At 40.2% G+C, this 24,647-nt stretch overlaps 1 protein-coding gene across 1 annotated transcript in view; it reads left to right on the top strand.

Annotated features, from left to right (window-relative positions):
- sorcs3a (sortilin related VPS10 domain containing receptor 3a) overlaps positions 1-24,647 on the top strand; it is a 1,273,344-nt gene that overhangs the window by 701,899 nt on the left and 546,798 nt on the right. The window lies entirely within an intron of this gene.

Below are 24,647 nucleotides of genomic sequence, written 5' to 3'. Positions count from 1 at the left end.
TGAGTCTGTAATTATCGCATGTTCATTTTAGCACTTTTCAGACATCACATACACATGGAGAGAATGTTCGATGTAGCAACCAGAATGTTATACTTTGGTACATTGTAATGTGTTGTTAGTCTTACTGAAGTGATGTACAAAACCTGATTAAATGTATTATTTTATGCTGAAAATAAAGTCAGATATACAGATATGACAATTGGCTGCTATATCAATAAAATATATCCAGAAATGAATGAAATTAGCAAAATGAGATGTACGTGACATCTTGAAATTAGAAGCAATTAAAACCTAATCCAAGTCATGATCCACATAGTTTTATTTGTTTATTTTAGTAATGTTAAAACATGTACAATTGAAAGGTGGAATAAAATTGGGAATTAATATATTTAGGAATTGATAACTAATAATCAATAAGACCCCCACCCAGGGGACAGCAATAAATGTAGAAAAGATTGGCATTTATCTTGTCCACCCAGAGACGCCAAAAAATGTAGGTAAAAGAAAGATGAATTTTAACTTGGTCAACTAATTATCAGTTTTGCCTTTGGTAATACCAGTAATTAATCAAATAATTTGGCAAGGCTTCTACTTTTTTACCTTACATTACCCTTTTGTAGGAGGTGGTCTCCAATTTTTAGAGTTATATCAAAGTAACTGAAGCCCACTTGTTTTAAGAAACTGAATAATACAATTTATTGATAAACACAAGGATTGCAGAAGTGTCATAACTACATACTGTATATACATTATATATTGATATATATTGATATATAAGACAGAACAGACTGGACAGGCAAACATAATATAGAATAGTTACATGCTGGTTACATGCTGTTTAGAGTTCCAATTTATCTTGGCACAGATTAATAGTTTTATTCTCTAAAGGTGATGTCCAATATTGTGTGGAGTTGTTGCTTTGTTATAGCTTCGGGTTCAAGTAGAGGATACGTCTTGCGCTTGACTGCACTCTTTCTCTTTGCTGCATGATTCTTTGCTTGTGCTATTCTGTAATGCTGCTTTCTCAGCTTGCTTTCTACTGTTAGACCTTTTGCATCTTCGTAGGATAAAGCAGAACTCTTTCTGGCACAAGAGTTTAGATGCTGATGTTCACTTCTTGAAGTGATGGCTGTTATTCAGCCTTTCACACAGTTTGGCCTACTGCTTGGCTTGGCAGAGGGATCGTCAATTACTGAACCACAAAGAGAAAGAGGTTGTCAGTTCTCCACTCCCAAAACAACGAAAGACTCATCAGCTTTTAGTTTGAAAGAGAACTTTCAGAAGGTCATTTTTTGAACATTTCCCACTTCTGGAGATAATCCCAAAGAGGGTGCCCCAAGAGAATCACCAGAGAGTTCAGTGAGAGTGTCCCAAGAGAAATTTTCCAGAGAATATTCCCAGATGGGATGAGTGAACCTACAGTGCATCCGGAAAGTATTCACAGTGCATCACTTTTTCCACATTTTGCTATGTTACAGCCTTATTCCAAAATGGATTAAATTCATTTTTTTCCTCAGAATTCTACACACAACACCCCATAATGACAATGTGAAAAAAAGTTTACTTGAGGTTTTTGCAAATTTATTAAAAAGAGAAAGCACATGTACATAAGTATTCACAGCCTTTGCCATGAAGCTCAAAATTGAGCTCAGGTGCATTCTGTGTCCCCTGATCATCCTTGAGATGTTTCTGCAGCTTAATTGGAGTCCACCTGTGGTAAATTCAGTTGACTGGACATGATTTGGAAAGGCACACACCTGTCTATATAAGGTCCCACAGTTGACAGTTCATGTCAGAGCACAACCAAGCATGAAGTCAAAGGAATTGTCTGTAGACCTCCGAGACAGGATTGTCTTGAGGCACAAATCTGGGGAAGGTTACAGAAATATTTCTGCTGCTTTGAAGGTCCCAATGAGCACAGTGGCCTCCATCATCCATAAGTGGAAGAAGTTCGAAACCACCAGGACTCTTCCTAGAGCTGGCCGGCCATCTAAACTGAGCGACTGGGGGAGAAGGGCCTTAGTTAGGGAGATGACCAAGAACCCGATGGTCACTCTGTCAGAACTCCAGAGGTCCTCTGTGGATAGAGGAGAACCTTCCAAAAGGACAACCATCTCTGCAGCAATCCACCAATCAGGCCTCTATGGTAGAGCGGCCAGACGGAAGCCACTCCTTAGTAAAAGGCACATGGCAGCCCACCTGGAGTTTGCCAAAAGGCACCTGAAGGACTCTCAGACCATGAGAAAGAAAATTCTCTGGTCTGATGAGACAAAGATTGAACTCTTTGGTGTGAATGCCAGGCGTCACGTTTGGAGGAAATCACGCACCGCTCATCACCAGGCCAATACCATCCCTACAGTGAAGCATGGTGGTGGCAGCATCATGCTGTGGGGATGTTTTTCAGTGGCAGGGACTGGGAGACTAGTCAGGATAAAGGGAAAGATGACTGCAGCAATGTACAGAGATATCCTGGATGAAAACCTGCTCCAGAGCATTCTTGACCTCAGACGGGGGTGACAGTTCATCTTTCAGCAGGACAACGACCCTAAGCACACAACCAAGATATCAAAGGAGTGGCTTCAGGACAACTCTGTGAATGTCCTTGAGTGGCCCAGCCAGAGCCCAGACTTGAATCCAATTGAACATCTCTGGAGAGATCTTAAAATGGCTATGCACCGACGCTTCCCATCCAACCTGATGGAGCTTGAGAGGTGCTGCAAAGAGGAATGTGCGAAACTGGCCAAGGGTAGGTGTGCCAAGCTTGTGGCATCATATTCAAAAAGACTTGAGGCTGTAATTGCTGCCAAAGGTGCATCGACAAAGTATTGAGCAAAGGCTGTGAATACTTATGTACATGGGATTTCTCAGTTTTTTTATTTTTAATAAATTTGCAAAAACCTCAAGTAAACTTTTTTCACATTGTCATTATGGGGTGTCGTGTGTAGAATTCTGAGGAAAAAAAATGAATTTAATCCATTTTGGAATAAGGCTGTAACATAACAAAATGTGGAAAAAGTGATGAGCTGTGAATACTTTCTGGATGCACTGTAGTTTTAAGGGAATTTATAACTTCTCCTGATTGGATTAAAGTCCCTTCCAGTTACAAAGTCAGCGTTTCCTCATAAGTGAGTTCTTCTGTCTATCCTCTGAGTTGTAGATCTTTGTCCTTGCTTGAGTCCATTTCCTTCCTTTTGGTTCAAGAGGTCTGCAGAGAAGCCTCTGGAGAAATGTCAGGTCACCTCTGATTTACACCTTTATTATCAGATGAAGTCCAGGCAGATCCTGTCACAAGCTGAAGTTCAGTCGCTTAGTATGAATTACAAATGGGAGAAGGCACAGCTGGATACCTACATTCCTGTTAAATATACTTTCTTAACAGGCGTGGTGTGCCACTAAAGCCCAGCAGAATGGGCAATGCCCAGTTTGTCCCATATATCTAACATGTACCTAAATCTAATTCGTAACGTGATAACAGACTGCTCTGCCATCCCTTAGCAGTCCCTCGCTCACCCATGCCCTAACATATAACATCGTAACACAGCATGGCGTCAAACAAAGGGAGAACAGCTAGTCCTTCAATAGTATGTACACGTTAGCCAGGCGGGATTGCTTATTTACTAGAAATGTGATCTAGTAATCATAAACATTTTGGTTTAAGCCATGCATCTGAGATTCATTCTGTATCTCTGAGCTCTTATTTAAAATATATACAAGATGACAGTTTCTTGGTGGTGTCAGTCATTTTGAGAGGTTGATGTCTGCCAAATATTCTCTAATGATAAGATACAAGGACTAGTACTGATCAGAGATGTTGACCACTGAGTAGGAGGGCCATGTTAATAAAAAGATGACAAAGTGCCCAGTTTGAATAGTGTAATACACAACCAGGCAGAGACATTACTTTAGGAGAATAATGTATTAAGTTTCACCCCCTCTTCAAACTTTACACTTCTTTGGTCTCAGTCATAGCCTGCTTTGGAGTAAGCAGATACAAATATGAATGAAAGAAAGTGCAGTACCCATGTACAGATTGTGATTTGAAAAATACTTTTTTGGCAAAAAGTACGAACACCATTACTCCATTATCGTAATGCTCAGGGTCACTGTCAGCAAATGGGACAAGATAGAAATCGAACCAGAATGGAAAACATCAATTCTTCATACTCTATATCTACAGTAGATTCATAATAATAATTCATTACATTTATATAGCGCTTTTCTCAGTACTCAAAGCGCTATCCACACAGGGAGGAACCGGGAAGCAAACCCACAATCTTCTTACTGCAAAGCAGCAGCACTACCACTGCGCCACCTGTGAGGACAATGCACAATGGCATCAATTATAGTTAACAATTCAATATGTCTTTGAGGTGTGATAGGAAACCCACAAAGAAAATATTCAAAAGGAAACTCATTGATTATTGTGATCCTGATGAAAACAGCATCTGATGCATATATGATCAATTTACTATGGATATTTATGTGTGGAAGGAAATGAAAGCCTTGCTTTTTTCACATTTAGCATGATCCCTTTTTCACTGTCTAGCACTTCTTTCAGATTATTGTCTTGTATTTGGCAGGCTTAAAATATATGGTGGCACCCATTCTTTCAACCCTTCATTAAAAATGATTAATTATTGGGAAAGTGGGTTAAACTGAACCTGCAGCTCACTCTGCATGAGGATATTTTTCATTTCCTACCAAACTCCAAGTGCAGATGGCAGAATACGTTTTTACTCCACAACCAATGAGCAACAGCTTTCAGGTCTGCAGATACTTGACACTTGTCCACACTTGATGGGGATTACAAAACTCAGTAGCGTTTTTTCATGCTTGTACATCAACACAGTCATTTACAACATGTGACTTTAATTGACAAGATGACATTCTAAACACACAATCACATTAAATTTCAAACAGCATCAAATTAAGCAGCAAATTCATTTATGGATGAATGAATGAATCAGTTTTTTTGTCCAGTAACTTTTTTAACAATAGAGCCATGAAAGTTCTATTAAACAAAAACACAATACAATACAATTTATTTTTATATGGCCCAAAATCACACAAGAAGTGCTGCGATGGGCTTTAACAGGCCCTGCCTCTTGACAGCCCCCCAGCCTTGACTCTCTAAGAAGACAAGGAAAAACTCCCAAAAAAAAGACCCTAGTAGGGAAAAAATGTAAGAAACCCTGAGAAAGGCAGTTCAAAGAGAGATCCCTGTCCAGGTAGTTTGGGCGTGCAGTGTGTGTCAAAAAAAATGGGTAAATACAATAAAATACACAGAACAGAACACAAGTAATCCTCAATACAATACAATACAATACAATAGTGCAACAGAAATATAACAAGTACAGAATTCAACAGTAGATGATATTACATAATACGATTGGAATTGTATGATACCATGCTAGAATGCATGAATGTGACAATTAATATCTAAAACTACAATATGAATTTAGGGTAAGAATGATTTTATAGTGTGACAGACGACCGGCTACGGACTCCGGTCGCCACCCCCAGGCCGCTAGGAGGAGCCCTCCGGACAGCATGTTCGTGCCCCGAGTTCCAGAAGGGCCTCATGGACTTTGTAGTGTCGTTACACAGCCCTGCTGGATACCTTGGGGGCCGCCAGGAGTCGCTGTAGGGGGGCTAGTGGGCTCTTGTGTGCCCTATAACCCGGGAGTGCATCCCAGTCACGTGACTGGAAGAAGCGATGTGCTCCCGGGATGAAGAAAAGGACTTTGCCCTGACCCGGAAGGAAAACGGACTTGTGGGTTGGGCTTGGAGCCACTTCCGGGTCAGGGGATATAAAAGGACTCTGGGTAAGCCCAGACACTGAACTGAGCTGGGAGGTAGGGTGGCGACGTGTCTGGGAGTGGAGGATTGTTATTATAGAGAATTGTTTATTGAGTATATGAGTGTGGTGTGTGGAGTGCTTTGTGCACTGTACAATAATAAAAATAGTTATTGTACTTTCACCTGGTTTGAAGAGTAGTACCTGAGGGTTCGAGAGGTGGACAACACGCGTATCTGCTACAATAGACACTAGGGGGCTTCGCTCGCCAGCCCCCCGGCCTGCGCTACACGCCAAACACTTTGCGTCTCTGCCTCCAATGTACAGTATGTGGATTTCACTTTCACCAAACAACAACTACTTTTCCCTGAAGGCAACACGAATTAGGTGATCTACAATTCTCCAACTTAAAGTTTAAATCCGAGTGATATATTCAATCTCTTTTTGCTGTTCCGTTATTTTACCAAGTAATAATTTCTGTTTGTTTCCGCTAATGCGATATTTACTCTCATTTTTTTGAGACTTTCAAATTTTAGTACTTCCATTATCTCTAACCTGCTCTGCAACGTTTTTGAACCTCTTTACGACGAACCTCTTTGTCTTTTATTTCCGGTCCTTGGCATGGTTAAATCTCTTGGCACAAAGACCCGTCTCACGGGACTTAAAACTACTGTATCTCTGAAAAAGTCATGTTTAGTCCCAGGACTAATAAGTCTCGCCTTGTCCCAGGATTTTTTTATATAATAGAGAGATTTATTGTTTGTGATGGATTAAAAAGGAAATATGGATGTATGTAGTGGACCAACTCTTTGTCCTTAGACGTATACTTGAGGGCTCTCAGGAATCTGACAGTCTTGCCTAAATATGTTTTAGGAAACTGGAAAAGGTTTATGATTATTACTTCCAGGCAGCTATTTTTCTTTTTGTTTTTAAATTTATTTTACTAAGGAATAAGTTTGAATAAATTTAATATTAGATTTGATCTGATTTTTGGTTTGTCACTTCACACATTTACATGTGCATCAATAGCCTGATTATTCTCAGAAGCCTGATTTCTAAAATGCCATGTAAACCCTTATTTTGATAGAGAAATTGACATATTGGTCTCTTAGAAACCTGGTTAACAGAAGTAAATTTCTTTGTTAATGCCACAGATATATGGCCATGTAAACCCTTAATCGGGTTAATATTAAGTGTTTTATCGTCTGCCCAAATTCATTGCACTCTGTCAGCCTTTGCATGTATTTGCTTTTCAAACACTTTTAGCAAGCACGGGAAGAAGTATTTATAAAATACATTTCTAGAGGCAAATGTTAGGGCAATCCCACTATTCCTTCTCCTGGTTGAAATAATCGGTCTCAATATTTGAGAAATTGCTAAATTTTTGTTGATGAGCTGAACATACAGTGCTAAACTGATCAACACAATCTTGAATAGCAGTAAGGTAACATGTTAAAAGTAACATGCATTAAGCAGTCTGATTATTTTTGGAAATAACATATAACATAATACAATATTTACCTTATTGAAATAAAAATACCTGCATTATTATTATTCCAGCAGCGCTGAATGTAAAGCAAGAAGCACACATACCGGAGTCCATAGCAGGATTCAATCACACAGCCAAGCAGAAAAGAGTTTGTTGTGTGCAGTAACAGAAACCTATAAATAAAGTATCACTTTGACTAAAAATATTTATAAAACATAAGAAAACTATTACAGGCATCATGCTTATTTTCAGATTCACAGTGGCCAAAAATGACATTTGACTGTTTTTGCTCAGTTTAACATTGTAACAGCTTTTTGACAAAAGAGAAACTCCAGAATATTACTTGTTGATGTAAATGCGGGACATTAAGAAGCCAGGTTTCTGTTTTACCTGCGGTCTTCACCTTAACCCAGTTATGTGTGTACATGTAAAGGCACTGACTCATAGTAGCCACTAGAAAAAGAGATAAAGGTCCATTACAGTGCGGACCACAAGACTGATGAGCAGTTTCCACCCCAAAGCAATTACTACACTGAATTCTGTAATGAAATCACACACCTCATAGAAATAATTGTGAAATATCATATTCATTATTGTTTATTATTTTTCTTAACTTTTGGAATACCGTGACCCTGTGTTCGGATTCAGCGGGTTGGAAAATGGATGGATGGATGTTCACAATTGTGTAATGTGTGAGCTGTCTATGCGAGAATATTAGATGTGTGGTTTTTAAAAGTGTAGTTTTGAGCATCGTTTCAGGTACTGTGCCAGAATCTCATTGTATATGTTATGCAACAACAATAAAGGAATCTCATCATACTTAATCTTATTTTATCTCACCTCATCTTAACTTTGCTCATCCTATCTTATCGTATCTGATCATGTCTTGCCTCAACTTATCTTTCCTTTTCTTATCTTACCTCATCTTATCTCCCCTCATCTTATCTTTTTTTATCTTATCTTTCTTGTCTTGTCTTGCCTTGCATAAGCAAATGTTAACCTTACCAAAGATCTCAAACCCAAATAATGCTTTGGGGTTCGTCATCAATGACAGGCTGAACTGATCTCACATCACAGAGGAACTGTACTGTATAAGAAAGGGCTTAGTAGTTTTTACGTTCTTAGGAGACTGTACCCCTTTAATGGGGAATTGTGACATCCTTTACATGATCTACAGCTCTATGCTAGCCAGGGGGATTAGTCCAGTAAAGGTACTTCAAGAGAGGTCCACCAAATCTACAAGCTATTTAAGAGGGCAGACTCAGTTATAGGATGCACTCTGGACTCCCTAGAAGTGGTAGGAGAGGAGATCATGAAAACAAAACTGAGTGTCATTATGAACAATGCTGCACATCCTCTCTCTTACACACTAACACTGAAAACTTTCAGGCAACCAATTATTCAACAGAAGTGTCTCCCTTCCTGTTCATGATTATAATGGACAGTATATCAAGGCCCAGCCAAGGTTTGGAAAGTGACCAAATTGGGAATCTAATCTCCTCTTGGCCTTATCACTTTGTGATTTCATCTGAGTGAAATATGGTTGACATCAGAATCAGCAAATCCACATCTGAGGTTAGAGTCCTTTCCAGGAAAAGAACAGCTGATTCCTTGCAGTTAAGGGATGAGAAGCTGCTCTAAGTGAAGGAATTTATGTACTTCAGGGTCTTCACGAGTGAGGGTAAAGGCAGATGTGAGAATGACCAATGAATCAGTGTAAAAGCAGCAGTTTCACGAACATTGTACCAGATCAAAGTGGTGAAACAGGCGCTGAGTCCACTGATAAAACTGTCTATTTACTGGCCATTCTACATGCCCATCCTTACCTATTGTCACATCCAGTGGGTAGTAACTGAAAGCATAAGAAAGAATTGTGAGTACATGTGGCCAAAATGAGTTCGATGTACAACTTTCTCTCAAGCCATGGCCCACGTTTGACCTTCTTTTTTGGAAATTACCTTTTGACTATGACCACATCTTGTTGAATTTGAAGTCCTTTGCAATCTGTTTTAATAGATTGACAATGTCTATGTGAAACCAAAAATGGATGGTAACTGTGTGTAACTGGAATAACAAAAAGTTTCATTCAATTTATGTTGAAAACCCACAAGAAATACTAAAAAATGAAAATAGAGAAAGGGGGAGCTGGTTGTCTGGTGTAGTTATTAGGGCCATGGACTGCAAACTCTGAGCTTGTGAGTTAAAATCCTGCTACCGACACTGTTTGATCATATGCAAGTCACTTCACATGCCTGTGCTCCAACTGGAAAAAGAAAAGAAATGTTGTAAGGCACTTTGGATAAACGCATGAGCCATATAATAAGTAGTAATCTTATTAATATGAATGTGCAAGTGAAAGGGGGAACTGAGGTGTGAGGGTTGTGGACAACACAAACAAAATGCTAAAAATGGAACTTCCTGATAGCTATGTAACAAAGCATTAATGCATAAAATTCATCTTTCTCATTTATCCTTAATACTTATCATATATGCACACTTTTTAATCAATATTAGAAGAATCAGAAGACTTTATTGTCATTATTACAAATTAAAGAGCAGCTTCTCCTTCAGTTTCAATGAAGAAAAAAATAATCATTTACAGGTTATATATAGTAAGTATAAAGTACTACATATAAAACTGCTAAAAAAGAATATAAAAAATAGTAATTAATAGGTAACAAAGCAGTATTGTTAAGCAACAAATATAGTATTACTAACAAGAAATATTACTGATCATGCAGGTATTGCATAATGAATTATCAAAATGACCAATTACATGAATATTACACAAAGGATACTAATAATGTAAAATATTGCACATAGAACAAAGAGAACCATATTGCACAAGACTGTCCTTATTACACAAAGGATTAATGCACATCAAAATAAAAGATGAGAGGCAGAGGGGGTGAGACAGAGAGAAAAAAGAGAGGGACAGAGACAGAGACCCAGAGAGATGGACAGTGCATGCTGAGATTCAATGTAGTTATGGCTCTGAGAAAGTAACTGTCCCTGAGCCTGCTCATCCTTGATTTGATGGACCTGCAGCTCCTACCCGAGAGCAATAGGTCAAACAGGTGATGGTGAGGGATCCTTCAAAATGTTTTTTGCCCTACCAAGGCAAGTTTACAAATCTTGTAGGGAGGGCAGAGAGTAGCCGACAATCTTCTGAGCTGCATTGATGACAATATGAAGCCCTCTCCTGTCTGCTGCAGTGCAGTTTCTGTACCACACTATGATACAGCATGTCAGCATGCTGTCTGTGGAGGAGCAGTAGAAGTTTACCAACAGCATTTGATTCAGATCCTTAAGCCTTCTCAAGAAGTGAAGTTGCTGCTGTGCCTTTGGTGTTTGCACTCCAAGACAGGTCAGCAGAGATGCAGTACCCAAGAATTTGAAGGCTAAGACTGTCTCCGAACAATCCTTGTTGATCTGGAGGTGAACCAGGTCTACACTGTTTTTCCTGAAGTCAAAGATGATTTCCTTTGTTTTAAAGGCATTCAGTGTCAGGTTATCTGCTGAGCTCCAAGCTGACAATCTCAGGATCTCCTCTCTGTACGCAGACTCGTTCCCCTCTGAGATACAACTACCGTAGTATCATTGGCAGATTTGATGATGGTGTTATTAGGGTGGGCGGGACAGCAGTTATAGGTGTAGAGCGCAAATAGCAGTGGACTTAGCATGCAGCCTTGTGGAGAACTGATGGTGCGTGAGCAAATTGAGGAAAAGTGGGGGCCAAGTTTCATTGTCTGAGGGTGATTAATAAGAAGAGTGGAGAAGAGTGGCGAGAAACCTAGGTTAGACAGTTTACTGACTAGAATATCCAGAATAATGGCATTAAAAGCTGAGCTATAGTCAATAAAAGGCATCCTTACATAACTCCTCCAGTGTTCCAAATTTTGAATTGGAATTTTCCCAGGTGGCTGTTAATTACTCCAGTATATTATTTACAGACTTTTTGGTTGTTTTTTAATATAACATGACATGGGTTTTTTTGAGCACACTATAACTGGAAGGGAATAAGGAACAGCATAACCTGTTTTCAACTCATTTAAGGGATAATAAATTTTTCTGAATATTACTGAAGAGGCCTGTAATGACCTTTTGGGCACAGCCATCAGCAGTGTGTATGTTTGCGGAGAGAGTGTTGACCTTGTCGAGAGGTTTACTTACCTTGGCAGTGACATTCATGTCTCTGGTGACTCTTCATATGAAGTCAGTAGACGGATTGGGAGAGCATGGGAGGTCATGAGGTCGCTGGAAAGGGGTGTGTGGCGCTCGCAATATCTGTGCAAAAGGACGAAGGTCCAAGTCTTTAGAGTCCTGCTGCTTCCTGTCTTGCTATATGGTTGTGAGACATGGATGCTATCCAGTGACCTGAGACGAAGACTGGACTCCTTAGGTACTGTGTCTCTCCGGAAAATTTTTGGGTACCATTGCTTTGACTTTGTGTCAAATGAGCGGTTGCTCATGGAGTCCCAAATGAGGCACATTACCTGCATTGTGAGGGAGTGTCAGTTACGGCACTATGGCCATGTGGTGCATTTCCCCAAGGGTGATCCAGCTCGTAAGATCGTCATTGTTTACTTTCCAAAGGTCATAAACATACTCAATGGGAGAGAAAGATTGCTTTCTTCTTCACATTTTGTTTTAACTATTCCAAAACTTTCTTGTACCCCTTTGCAGTTTTATGCTGCTCACTAAATACAACTTTTTCTTCTTTTCTATTTATGAGACTCTCCAGTTTTCAAAGTTTAAATAATGAAGGGTTATCTTGTTTTAATTTGTCACAGATTGAAATTGTCTCCTTTTATCCCTGGCTTTCAATATTTTTTGGTTTAACTGTGTGGCCTGAAATTACACCTTTCAAGTAAATTGTCCAAATATGAATGAGTATGGCTCTGGGGTTGGTATCTGCCATTTTCCCTAATGTTCTCATAATTCTGAATAGAATTAATTGGGTTTGAGAAATGATGGATGGATACATAAAACATTGACCATTCATCCTTTGGTAAGCCCACCACAATGCTGTTGTTGAATGTGCTGTGTAAAATAATCACTGCCTGCTTTCTTTCTTTCAAACAATATTTCAGTACATTATAGACTATTAAATGGATAAAAAGTAAAAAAAGGGAATGTACGGTATGCAAGGAAACAATCCGCTCACTTCCAAATGTGAATAGCTTGTCAGCTTGAGAGAAACTGGAAGTAATGGCACAGATGAAGGGGGAACTACTGATAGGCAATAAGTGACCTTTATGATGACCCAAAGTACCAGAGTGGTTGATTGAAAGAGGTTTGGAAAATTGCAGGATAACAATGTTTCATCCCCCTTCAGCCCCTCTGTGCCAGTCAGTTCCTCTGAAATATAGTAATTACAAAAAGCAGGTCTCTGAGTTAGCCTGGCACTAATTGCTAGTTACAGCATATGCCCAGGAAAAAGAAATGGAGTGAAGACAGAGAAAAGCATCTTTCATCGAAAGTTAAACTTAATATATTGGATCTCAGTTGGGACTTTTGTTGGATTTAGGTAAAGAGCAAAGGTTGTACCGCTCCTCAAGACCCTTTTTCCACCTGAGACAGCACAATTATAATATGTGGTGCCAATCCCTAGAGGGGTAACGATAGAGAAAAAATATCTAAATAATCCGGAGTGCGAGAGACCAACACTACTTCCTACAAGCCACTACAAGCAAGCACAGAACTGAAATGAATCCAAGCAAGGCCATAATAATGTTATTATATATGAAGTAATTCTACACATACACACAAAAACTGATGTGTAACTTACACACCACCACGCTGCAGAGCATCCTGTGGTCGAAATTTTACATCTTAACTTAAGAAAGAAACACCCTCTAACAGGACAATTTAGCTATCAGGCAGGAGAAAAGATGTTCATGGTATCTTTTAATGACTCGTCAGAAAAATGCCTTGGAGAGAGCATTCTTCAGAAGCAGTCCATTACAGCATCATCAGAATGAACAGAGAAACAAAGAAAGGAAGATAATATTATAAACTGTTGAATTTACATACAGTATCAATCAATGCATACATTTTACTCTGGTTGGTTCATTGGTTTACACCCAAATTATTTATATGAAATAAAAGCCTGTTATATTATATTCTGGTTCTTCTTATACCTTTTGAGATGAGCCACCACCCTTGAAATTTCCTGTGCATATAACAACTGTCCATTCTCATATATAGGACACCTGCTGATTTCTTAGTCATCCTTCTGTACATTTTGTATATTTAATCAACTTTTCTTCTAGAACATTATTTATTTACTTGACCATCTCAGTATTTTCCTAAACCAATTTTTATATTTCAGTGTACATTTTGTTGTTCACTTGACCTTTATCTGGTTTCCTGGAGCCTCATGTGTAATGCCGTGTGTAGAACTCACACTATAACATGGCGTAAGCACAAAAGAGGGAATGTGTTTATGCACAGAAAAATCCAGATGCAGGAATCTGTGCGTAAGCAAACTTCCACGTTCTTCCGCTACATAAATCCCAATCAGCGTGAAAAGTAACGCACGTGTCCCGCCCCAACTCCTCCCAGAATTACACCTCTTTGAATATGCAAATCAACATAAATAGCCTTCTGTGAAAAGACAATAGGAAATTGTACTATTTGTTGGTTTAAACAGTGGTATAATCAACAAAAGGAAGTTGATCGAGTGACATAGTGTTGAAGAAACTCGAAAGCTCAAGTTCACAAAGTCGCACAGTGCCCAAAATAAAAAAGAAGTTGTCACATAATCAAAGTCGCCGTGAAAAGGCAAGTCGTAGCCCACCGTCTGAGTGTCATATGAAAGCTTATTAGGGTACAGAGAAAAAAAATAGGCACACAGTGGGACAAAAAGCACGAAATTTCCACTTTAATCATGTAGTTTATTTTGTCATTAAAGTAGAACATCATAAACTTCATCTTACAATCGTTTATTTGACTAGTTTCTCAAATCCCATCGTAACTAAAGTATTCTGTATTTGATCTTCTATGTGCTTTATGTGTATGAATCACTACGTGCTTCCATTCTTTCTCTTTCTCCGACAGGACACAGAATCCATTACATTCGTGATATTACAGCTCTCTGAATAATTAAAATACTGAGATGTATATGTGATATCTTTTTCATGATGATAGGAATGAAAGCATGTTATTAAACATGGGAACACGGTGGCGCAGTGATTGTTCATATCTCACACAAGAGGCTTGCTGCGCCATGTGCATGTGTCTCTTTCAAACATACTAATCTCCAATTCCTGTCCTTACTTTTCTTTCTCCAAATACCCAATCGCCACACAATCAGCTCTGTAATAGACGTTAAGCCATCTGTAAGCTTAGAACGCCGATTCTTCAAAACTTTTAAGGAACATTGAAATATCTTCGTAGTACATGTTTAATTATTCTATCCGTCTATCTTTCCAGTGTCGCGTCAGCACCAGCAAGAATACAGCGCAAGGCAGGAGCAATCCGTTAACTAGCTAGTGCTGCGGCACCGTGTCCTCACATGTTTAATTATTAACAATACAGATTATTTAAATGAAGTTAAAGTTGTATCTGTATAATATAATCAACATATTTTGCTGCATTTCATCTTAAAAATGATATTGTCATCATACAAGCTTTATAAAGTGGAGCAGGTTGTGCAATATTATAACTGTAGTGCAAGTTTACAGTGAGGTAATTGTACTTATAAGTGCAAACACTTCTACAAGGAGCACTTGATTGAGTGCGTTTACAGTTCTTGGGATGAAACTGTTTCTGAAACGCGAGGTCCATACAGGAAAGGCTTTGAAATGTTTTGCCGTGGCTGAGGCAGCGTGTGTTTGGTGTTGTATATCGATAATTCTCTTTCCGATCAGCTGCTGCTGTGATTCCCCACTCAAATACAGTGATATGAATACTCCGAGTGGTACAGTGAGAGTAATATGGAAAAAGATGATCCGCTGTGGCAACCCTTAATGGGATCAGCTGAAAGAAGAAGAAGATGCAGTTAGAGTAACAACACTAAAGCAGGTATGGTATTTGGAATACTATGGCTATTCCCTGGACCATTATATTGCTACAGGTTAATTACAATCAGATGCATTACACTAATAAACAATATGCAGTTAGTTTCAGTGTATTTATAAAGGCGCGTCAGGAATGTGGGTCTGAGAAAGAAAGGGTAACCACACAGGAACAGTAGCACTGCTTTGACGCTGGGTGCTGCCAGTCTGCAAAACCCGAGCGGAGAAATTGCGTATGCCAGGGTATGAGGTACCGTGGAAATGTGCGTGGCTTTACGCCAAGTTTAGGTTTTATACATCACGATTTGAGCTTGGAAACGTTTGTACGCAACATTTCTGTGCGCACGCACCATTTATACATGAGGCCCCTGGTGTGTTAGAACAGGTTTCTTACATTTATTAACCCTTCATGCTGTTTCTTTCAGATGAATGCTATGTTACCCTAAAATTATTCTTCCACAGCCCCTCTTCTCTCTTTCTCGAACCCCCAACAAATAAACCAATAATAGTACAAATAACAGTTATATATAAGGCAATAGTAAATAAAGTAAAATTTAGTTTTAGTTAGATTAACTGTAAATCCCTTGATGTTCGTTCTAGCGAGGAACTCGCCAAGATATTCTTTAGATCACCCGAAAAAAAAATTCAGTTTCTTTTTCCAGGTCCACCAACCCCTCTCCCGACTTCCTGCTGCTCCTCCAACCCTTCATTAACCTTCTCCCTCCTGTATAGACAAACCCAGGCTCATCTAAGGCTTCCTGCAGGTGGTGGTGTATTTTCTTGATGACCGCCACTTTCTCTTTCTCTTTTTTTTTCTCTGACGCTGCCTTCCCTTATTTATGGCTCTCATTGAGCCTCTGAGTCAGGTGTTCCCTCCAAAGCAGCTTGAAAAGTCCTTGCAAATTAACTTATATGTTATTATAAAACAATGAAAGGTACAAATGGACACTGACGGCAAATGCATCCAACAACCGCTACAAGGTCAGTCAGTCAGTCAGTCATTGTCCAACCCGCTATATCCTAACACAGGGTCACGGGGTCTGCTGGAGCCAACCCCAGCCAGCACAGGGCACATGGCAGGAACAACCCCGGACAGGGAACACACACACACCAAGCACACACTAGGAACAATTTAGGATCGCCGATGCACCTAACCTGGATGTCTTTGGACTGTGGGAGGAAACACACACAGACACGGGGAAAAACATGCAAACTCCACGCAGGGAGGACCCGGGAAACAAACCGAGGTCTCCTTACTGCGAGGCAGCAGTGCTACCACTGCACCACCTTGCCGCCCTGCTACAAGGTAATTTATAATTATATCTTTACCATTTAAATTTACAGATGAAAGTCTTCAACTTCCATGGATAAGTGCTTAATAGGACATCCATGGAATGTATTAAAACCCATAAATGTATAAATGATAACTATGCTAGAAACATTTCTAAGAATGTTCTGCTATCTTTCATTTATTCATTGTTTCAGAGTATTGAAAGAGCTGAGCCCTACATGACAGCTTCATGTATCTTCTTTAGTTCTTTGCCATTTTGGCTCTGTGAGTCACCCAGCCATCAAGGTCACCCTAGAACACAGCAAACCTCCGGCCTGCTTCTAAGAGTGATATCCCTGGTTAGGATGTAGTTTGACAAGGTTTCTTTAAAACTATTGCCAGTAAGTTACTTTTTGATTTGTTTGAGCCCTATCGTCTTAGACCAGGAGCAGTGTTCCCCAACAAAGATCTCACTTTACTGGTCAGAATGTTCCTGATCCTTTCCTATGACCATAATGAGATTTGGATTGTAAGTGAAGCAGCCGTAATGATGTCTTTTTTGAGTTTTCTGTGGTACGTTAAGGAGTTTAACAATAGCTTAGATTTTAGCTAAATAAACATTATTTCTCTTCAGGAGGAAATTTGAATTATTACAGAAGTCCTTTAAATCAGTAAATATATAGATGAATAAAAAAATATATACATGCAAAGTATGGTCCTGAATACATGTCAGATTGACTAAGAAGAAAGAAAACATGAAAAGAAAGAAAACTTAAAACTTGTCAGTCCCTGTCCCAGTTAGACATTATGCTGGTGTATTGCTGTTTGTATAAAGGAGCACCAATAACGAGTGATTTGCTGGCTGAAAGTCCTCAGTGTTGGTGTGTCAGAGAGAAGATGTGCGGCATTGTTCATAATGGCACTCAGTTTTGTTTTAATTCTCTCCTCCTCTACTACGTTCAAGGGATTCCAAAGCGTGTCCCATAACTGAGAATTGCCCTTTTAATTAGCTTGTTGATTTGGTGGGCCTCTCTTGAAGTGATGTTGCCAGCCCAGCACAACCACAGCATAGAAAATCACACTGGCCATCACAGAGTTGTAGAAGATGTGAAGGATGTCACTACCCACATTAAAGAAAGAGCCTGCTCTTCCCTTCCTTATACCTGTATAGTTCCTCAGTGTTAAGAGACCAGTCCAACCTCTCAATAATGTGGACCTCCCAAGTACTTATAGGAGTGGAGCACCTCAGCACAGACTCTCTGAACAGTGACCAGGCATAGAGGCTTTTTGGAGCATCAAAAGTCAATAACAATACAATACAATACAATTTATTTTTGTATAGCCCAAAATCACAGAAGAAGTGCCGCAATGAGCTTTAACGGGCCCTGCCTCTTGACAGCCTCCCAGCCTTGACTCTCTAAGAAGACAAGGAAAAACTCCCAAAAAAACCCTTGTAGGGAAAAATTGGAAGAAACCTTGGGAAAGGCTGTTCAAAGAGAGACCCCTTTCCAGGTAGGTTGGGCGTGCAGTGGGTGTCAAAAGAAGGGGGTCAATACAATACAATACACAGAACAGAACAAATCCTCAATACAGTATAAAAATAAAAATTTTACAAATACGGACCAGAATTTAACAGTAGATGATATCATTTAATATGATTTGGATTTGTTTAGAGTCCTGGAGACCTCATTCATCAAGCTGCCTCCCCCATTTGGCCATTCCACAGCTGAAACAGTGCTGGACCAGACAATCCAATGAAAGGACCCCTCTACCCCACGATTCCTGCGATCCTCCATCAGGGATGACTTTATCTTAGGCAGGCAAAACAACTTGGCAGGTGGGCCGTGGCACCAAGTGCCACATTTGAGTACCAAGAAGGGAAACAGAATAGGTGAGGGTTAGTAACAAATTATAACTATCATGTTACTTATGTTTTAGTGCTAATGACTAACAACAGAGATGCATCTGTACAGTTAATCAGCAGCTCTAGTCAGGATATGCTAAACTGAAGTAGTGAGTCTTCAGCCGGGATTTAAAAGCTGAGACCGAAGGGGCATCTCTTATAGTAGCAGGCAGACCATTCCACAGTTCAGGGGCCCTGTAACTAAAAACTCAACCTCCCACTGTTATTTTATTAATTCTTGCAATCATAAGCAGACCGGCATCTTGAGATCTTAATGTGCGCTCTGGTTTGTAAGTCATGATAAGTTCAGACAAGTAAGCCAGACCTTGGCCATTTAATGCTTTATATGTTAAAAGGAGGATTTTGAAATCTGCCCTAAACTTAACCGGGAGCCATTGTAAGGATTTAAGAACTGGAGTTATGTGTTCGTATTTACAGTTCCTTGGTTTTACTCACTGCTGTTAGGTACCGGGATGATATCCTCAGAACCATTATCAGATCTTACTCTGTAAGATGCAGACAATTCTGTTTGCACCAAGAAACAAAGTTCTCCACCTGACTCCTCTACTCTGTCTCATCCCCTTTATCAATATACCCCATAAGTACAGAATCATCTTAGAATTTCTCAAAGTGACATGACCCGGTGTTATAGTTATAGTTGGAAGTGTATAGAGTGAAGCAAAAAGGAGACAGGACTGTTCTTTGAGGGTCCGACATCCTCTAGTGGGACCTATGGTCACAGCCCGTCATTGGGCAGCTCTATTTGAATTCACCAGAGAATACCACAATTGACAGCTCCACCAATGGCACCCCATTTTCTTCAAAGATGAGATCAAGTTCATGCTGAGTATTTTTGACAGATGTGAAGGATTCCGGAGATGCCATGGTGAATGTTATGCAGCCTGCAACATCATCCAGCATGACTGGTTTGGCGGTGGAACAGTGATGATCAGGGAAGGCATATTCTTGTCTGCACAGACCTCCACATGCTAGGCAACAGTGCCCTGACTGCTGTTAGGTACCGGGATGAAATCTTCAGAGCCATTGTCAGAATATACATTGGTGCAGTGGGCCCTGGGTTCCTCTTGGTGCAGGACAATGCCGCATGTAGACAGAGTGTGTAGGCAGTTGATGATGACGAAGGCATTGATGCCATTGACTGGCAACTGAGAACCACAGGAACATTATGTATCAGTGTATTCAACACCGCCAAGTAACACCACACACCACAACACACCAAGCTTACTGATGCCTTGATCCCGGTCTGGGAGGAGATCCCCCAGGACACCATCTACCGTCTTATCAGGAGCATTCCCAGACGTTGTCGGGATTGCATACAGGCACGTGGGGGCTATACACACTACTGAGTCACATGATGAATTGCTGTGGTGAAATCCAGTGATTTCAATTTTCGAAGTGATGTTGACTACAACCCTCAATGGGTTGGTGATTTTGCTTTTCATTGATCATTGTTACATCATTTTGTTCTCAATGAATTCCACAGTATTACTCAATACATATTTTCCACTATTTTGCTCCTTGAGATCGGATGTGTGGTTAAAGAGTTCCCTTACGTTTTTTGAGCAGTGCATATATGACCAAAAAATTCACAAAATTGTTAAAGAAACCTTCATTATAAAACATATATTATATTTTTATTATATTATATTATATTAATATTATATTAAACTTATATTATTATAAAAGTAATTTTTTTTTAGTTCCCCTCAAAATCCCCTCCTTGAGATTTAATACTTTAGCTTCTCCCATTCCCATACCAGGAAACATTTCCTATGTCCATCTTGTTCCCATGTCTAGAGCCCCCTGCATTTTTTAACTGAATTTTTTCAAAGGTAGCAGATCTTCTTTCTTTCAGTCCCAGTTTTAATTTCGGAAACAAAAAAAAATTAAAAACAGCGAGATCTGGCGAAGGTGAGGGGAGGGCATTCAAAGTAAGAACCGCATTATTTTTGGTCAACAACTCTTTGACTGATGATGTTTTAGGTGTACCACCTCTTAAGACATTTTTTTTGTGATGCTTTACTGTAAGACGTCTCAGCAGTTCAATGTAAAGGGGAACAAATTTCTTATGAAAACGTTGGTCAGTGCCAGAAATTATCATTATCATTGTCTCTGGAAATCTGCCATGGTGGCTGGAAGAAAAGCAAAATCAGCCAAGTCATGTGCACGATTGTGGAATAAATGCCAGAAATACGCACTCTGTCCACTCAAAACAACAACAATTCAGCAGACTGAATAACCATCCATTCATTTTCTAACCCGCTGAATCCAAACACAGGGTCACGGGGGTCTGCTGGAGCCAATCCCAGCCAACACAGGGCACAAGGCAGGAAACAATCCTGGGCAGGGTGCCAACCCACCGTAGGACACACACAAACACACCCAGCGGCCAATTTAGGATCGCCAATCCACCTAACCTGCATGTCTTTGGACTGTGGGAGGAAACCGGAGTGCCCGGAGGAAACCCACGCAGACACGGGGAGAACATGCAAACTCCACACAGGCAGGACCCGGGAAGCGAACCCGGGTCTCCCAACTACGAGGCAGCAGCGCTACCACTGCGCCACCGTGCCGCCCACTGATTAACCAGACTATATGAATACAATACCTAGCGACAGATTTGATAACTCATACTAACCTTATACTAAATTGGCCCTAGTGTGTGCTTGGTGTGTGTTTGTGTGTGTCCTACGGTGGGTTAGCACCCTGCCCGGGATTGGTTCCCTGCCTTGTGCCCTGTGTTGGCTGGGATTGGCTCCAGCAGACCCCCGTGACCCTGTGTTCGGATTCAGCGGGTTGGAAAATGGATGGATGGATGGATACTAACCTTATGCTATTGACTGATTTTGGGAATTTTTGGGCCCTGCCTGTATATATCGAAATCCAGGGATGAAAAAAATCTTGTCTTCTTTGGGATTACCAGCACAAACTTATACAGTGCATCCAGAAAGTATACACAGCGCATCACTTTTTCCACATTTTGTTATGTTACAGCCTTATTCCAAAATGGATTAAATTCATTTTTTTCCTCAGAATTCTACACACAACACCCCATAATGACAACGTGAAAAACGTTTACTTGAGGTTTTTGCAAATTTATTAAAAATAAAAAAAATGAGAAATCACATGTGCATAAGTATTCACAGCCTTTGCTCAATACTTTGTCGATGCACCTTTGGCAGCAATTACAGCCTCAAGTCTTGTTGAATATGATGCCACAAGCTTGGCACACCTATCCTTGGCCAGTTTCGCCCATTCCTCTTTGCAGCACCTCTCAAGCTCCATCAGGTTGGATGGGAAGCGTCGGTGCACAGCCATTTTAAGATCTCTCCAGAGATATTCAATCGGATTCCAGTCTGGGCTCTGGCTGGGCCACTCAAGGACATTTACAGAGTTGTTCTGAAGCCACTCCTTTGATATCTTGGCTGTGTGCTTAGGGTCGTTGTCCTGCTGAAAGATGAACCGTTGCCCCAGTCTGAGGTCAAGAGCGCTCTGGAGCAGGTTTTCATCCAGGATGTCTCTGTACATTGCTGCAGTCATCTTTCCCTTTATCCTGACTAGTCTCCCAGTCCCTGCCACTGAAAAACATCCCCACAGCATGATGCTGCCACCACCATGCTTCACTGTAGGGATGGTATTGGCCTGGTGATGAGCTCTGCATGGTTTCCCCCAAACGTGACGCCTGGCATTCACACCAAAGAGTTCAATCTTTGTCTCATCAGACCAGAGAATTTTCTTTCTCATGGTCTGAGAGTCCTTCAGGTGCCTTTTGGCAAACTCCAGGTGGGCTGCCATGTGCCTTTTACTAGGGAGTGGCTTCCGTCTGGCCACTCTACCATACAGGCCTGATTGGTGGATTGCTGCAGAGATGGTTGTCCTTCTGGAAGGTACTCCTCTCTCTACAGAGGACCTCTGGAGTTCTGACAGAGTGACCATCGGGTTCTTGGTCACCTCCCTGACTAAGGCCCTTCTCTCCCGATCGCTCAGTTTAGATGGCCGGCCAGCTCTAGGAAGAGTCCTGGGGCCTCATGTATAACGCCGTGCGTAGAACTCACACTATAACATGGCGTAAGCACAAAAGCGGGATTGTGCGTACGCACAGAAAAATCCAGATGCAGGAATCTGTGCGCACGCATACTTTCACGTTCTTCCACTACATAAATCCCGATCAGTGTGAAAAGTAACGCACGTGCACGCACCTTCTGTCCTGCCCCAACTCCTCCCAGAATTACGCCTCTTTGAATATGCAAATCAATATAAATAGCCTTCTGTGAAAAGACAATGGGAAAAGCACAGGGGAAAATATAAGAATTTCAGCGAATACCAAGTGGAGGCAAAGGAAAAACGTACTATTTGTTGGTTTAAACAGTGGTATAATCAACAAAAGGAAGTTGATCGAGTGACAGAGTGTCGGAGAAACTCGAAAGATCAAATTCACAAAGTCGCACAGTGCCCGAAAGAAAAAAGAAATCACATATCAAAGTCGCCGTGAAAAGGCGAGTTGTAGCCCACCGTCTGAGTGTCATATGAAAGCGTATTAGGGTACAAACAAAAAACATAGGCACACAGTGGGAAAAAAGCACGAAATGTCAACTTTAATCTTGAAATTTCCACTTTAATCACGTAGTTTATTTTGCCATTAAAGTAGAACATCATAAACTTAATCTTAAAATCAATTATTTTACTAGTTTCTCAAGTAGCATGTTAAATGCTTTGTTCTGTGTTTGATCTTCTATGTGCTCTATGTGTGTGAATCACTACATGCTTCCGTTCTTTCTCTTTCTCCGACAGGACACAGAATGCATTACATTCGAGATATTACAGCTCTCTGAATAATTAAAATACTGACATGTATACGTGATATCATTTTCATGATGATAGGAATGAAAGCATGTTATTAAACATGGGAACACGGTGGTGCAGTGATTGTTCATATTTCACGCAAGAGGCTTGCTGTACCATGTGCGACCTTCGATAAAATAATTTATTACAGAAGTACTGTCACTTTCAAACGTACTAACCTCCAATTCCTGTCCATACTTTTCTTTCTCCAATCGCCACACAATCAGCTCTGTAATAGACGTTAAGCCATTTGTAAGCTTAGAACGCCGATTCTTCAAAACTTTTAAGGAACATTGAAATATCTTCGTAGTACTTGTTTAATTATTCTATTCGTCTATCCTTCCAGTGTCGCGTCAGCACCAGCAAGAATACAGCGCAAGGCAGGAGCTTTCCTTGAACTAGCTATACGCTGCGGCACCGTGTCCTCACATGTTTAATTATTAACAATACAGATTATTTAAATGAAGTTAAAGTTTTATCTGTATACTATAAGCAACATATTTTGCTGCATTTCATCTTAGAAATGATATTGTCATCATACGCGCTTTATAAAGTAGCGCAGGTTGTGCAATATTATAACTGTAGTGTAAGTTTACAGTGAGGTGATTGTACTTATAAGTACAAACAGTTCTACAAGGAGCACTTGATGGACTGATTGAGTGCATTTAGAGTTATTGGGATGAAACTGTTTCTGAAACGCGAGGTCCGTACAGGAAAGGCTTTGACGCTTTTTGCCGTGGTTGAGGTAGTGTGTAGGCTACCTGAAACTATATACCGATAATTCTCTTTCCGATCATCTGCTGCTGTGATTCACACTCAGATACAGTGATATACAGTGGTATGAAAAACTATTTGCCCCCTTCCTGATTTCTTATTCTTTTGCATGTTTGTCACACAAAATGTTTCTGATCATCAAACATATTTAACCATTAGTCAAATATAACACAAGTAAACACAAAATGCAGTTTTTAAATGATGGTGTTTATTATTTAGGGAGAAAAAAAATCCAAACCTGCATGGCCCTGTGTGAAAAAGTAATTGCCCCCTTGTTAAAAAATAACCTAACTGTGGTGTATCACACCTGAGTTCAATTTCCGTAGCCACCCCCAGGCCTGATTACTGCCACACCTGTTTCAATCAAGAAATCACTTAAATAGGAGCTGCCTGACACAGAGAAGTAGACCAAAAGCACCTCAAAAGCTAGACATCATGCCAAGATCCAAAGAAATTCAGGAACAAATGAGAACAGAAGTAATTGAGATCTATCAGTCTGGTAAAGGTTATAAAGCCATTTCTAAAGCTTT

This window comes from Erpetoichthys calabaricus, chromosome 2 (assembly GCF_900747795.2).
Source record: "Erpetoichthys calabaricus chromosome 2, fErpCal1.3, whole genome shotgun sequence".
NCBI lineage: Eukaryota > Metazoa > Chordata > Cladistia > Polypteriformes > Polypteridae > Erpetoichthys > Erpetoichthys calabaricus.
Note: the sequence above shows the minus strand (reverse complement) of the source record. Positions and strands in the feature narration are given on the sequence as shown.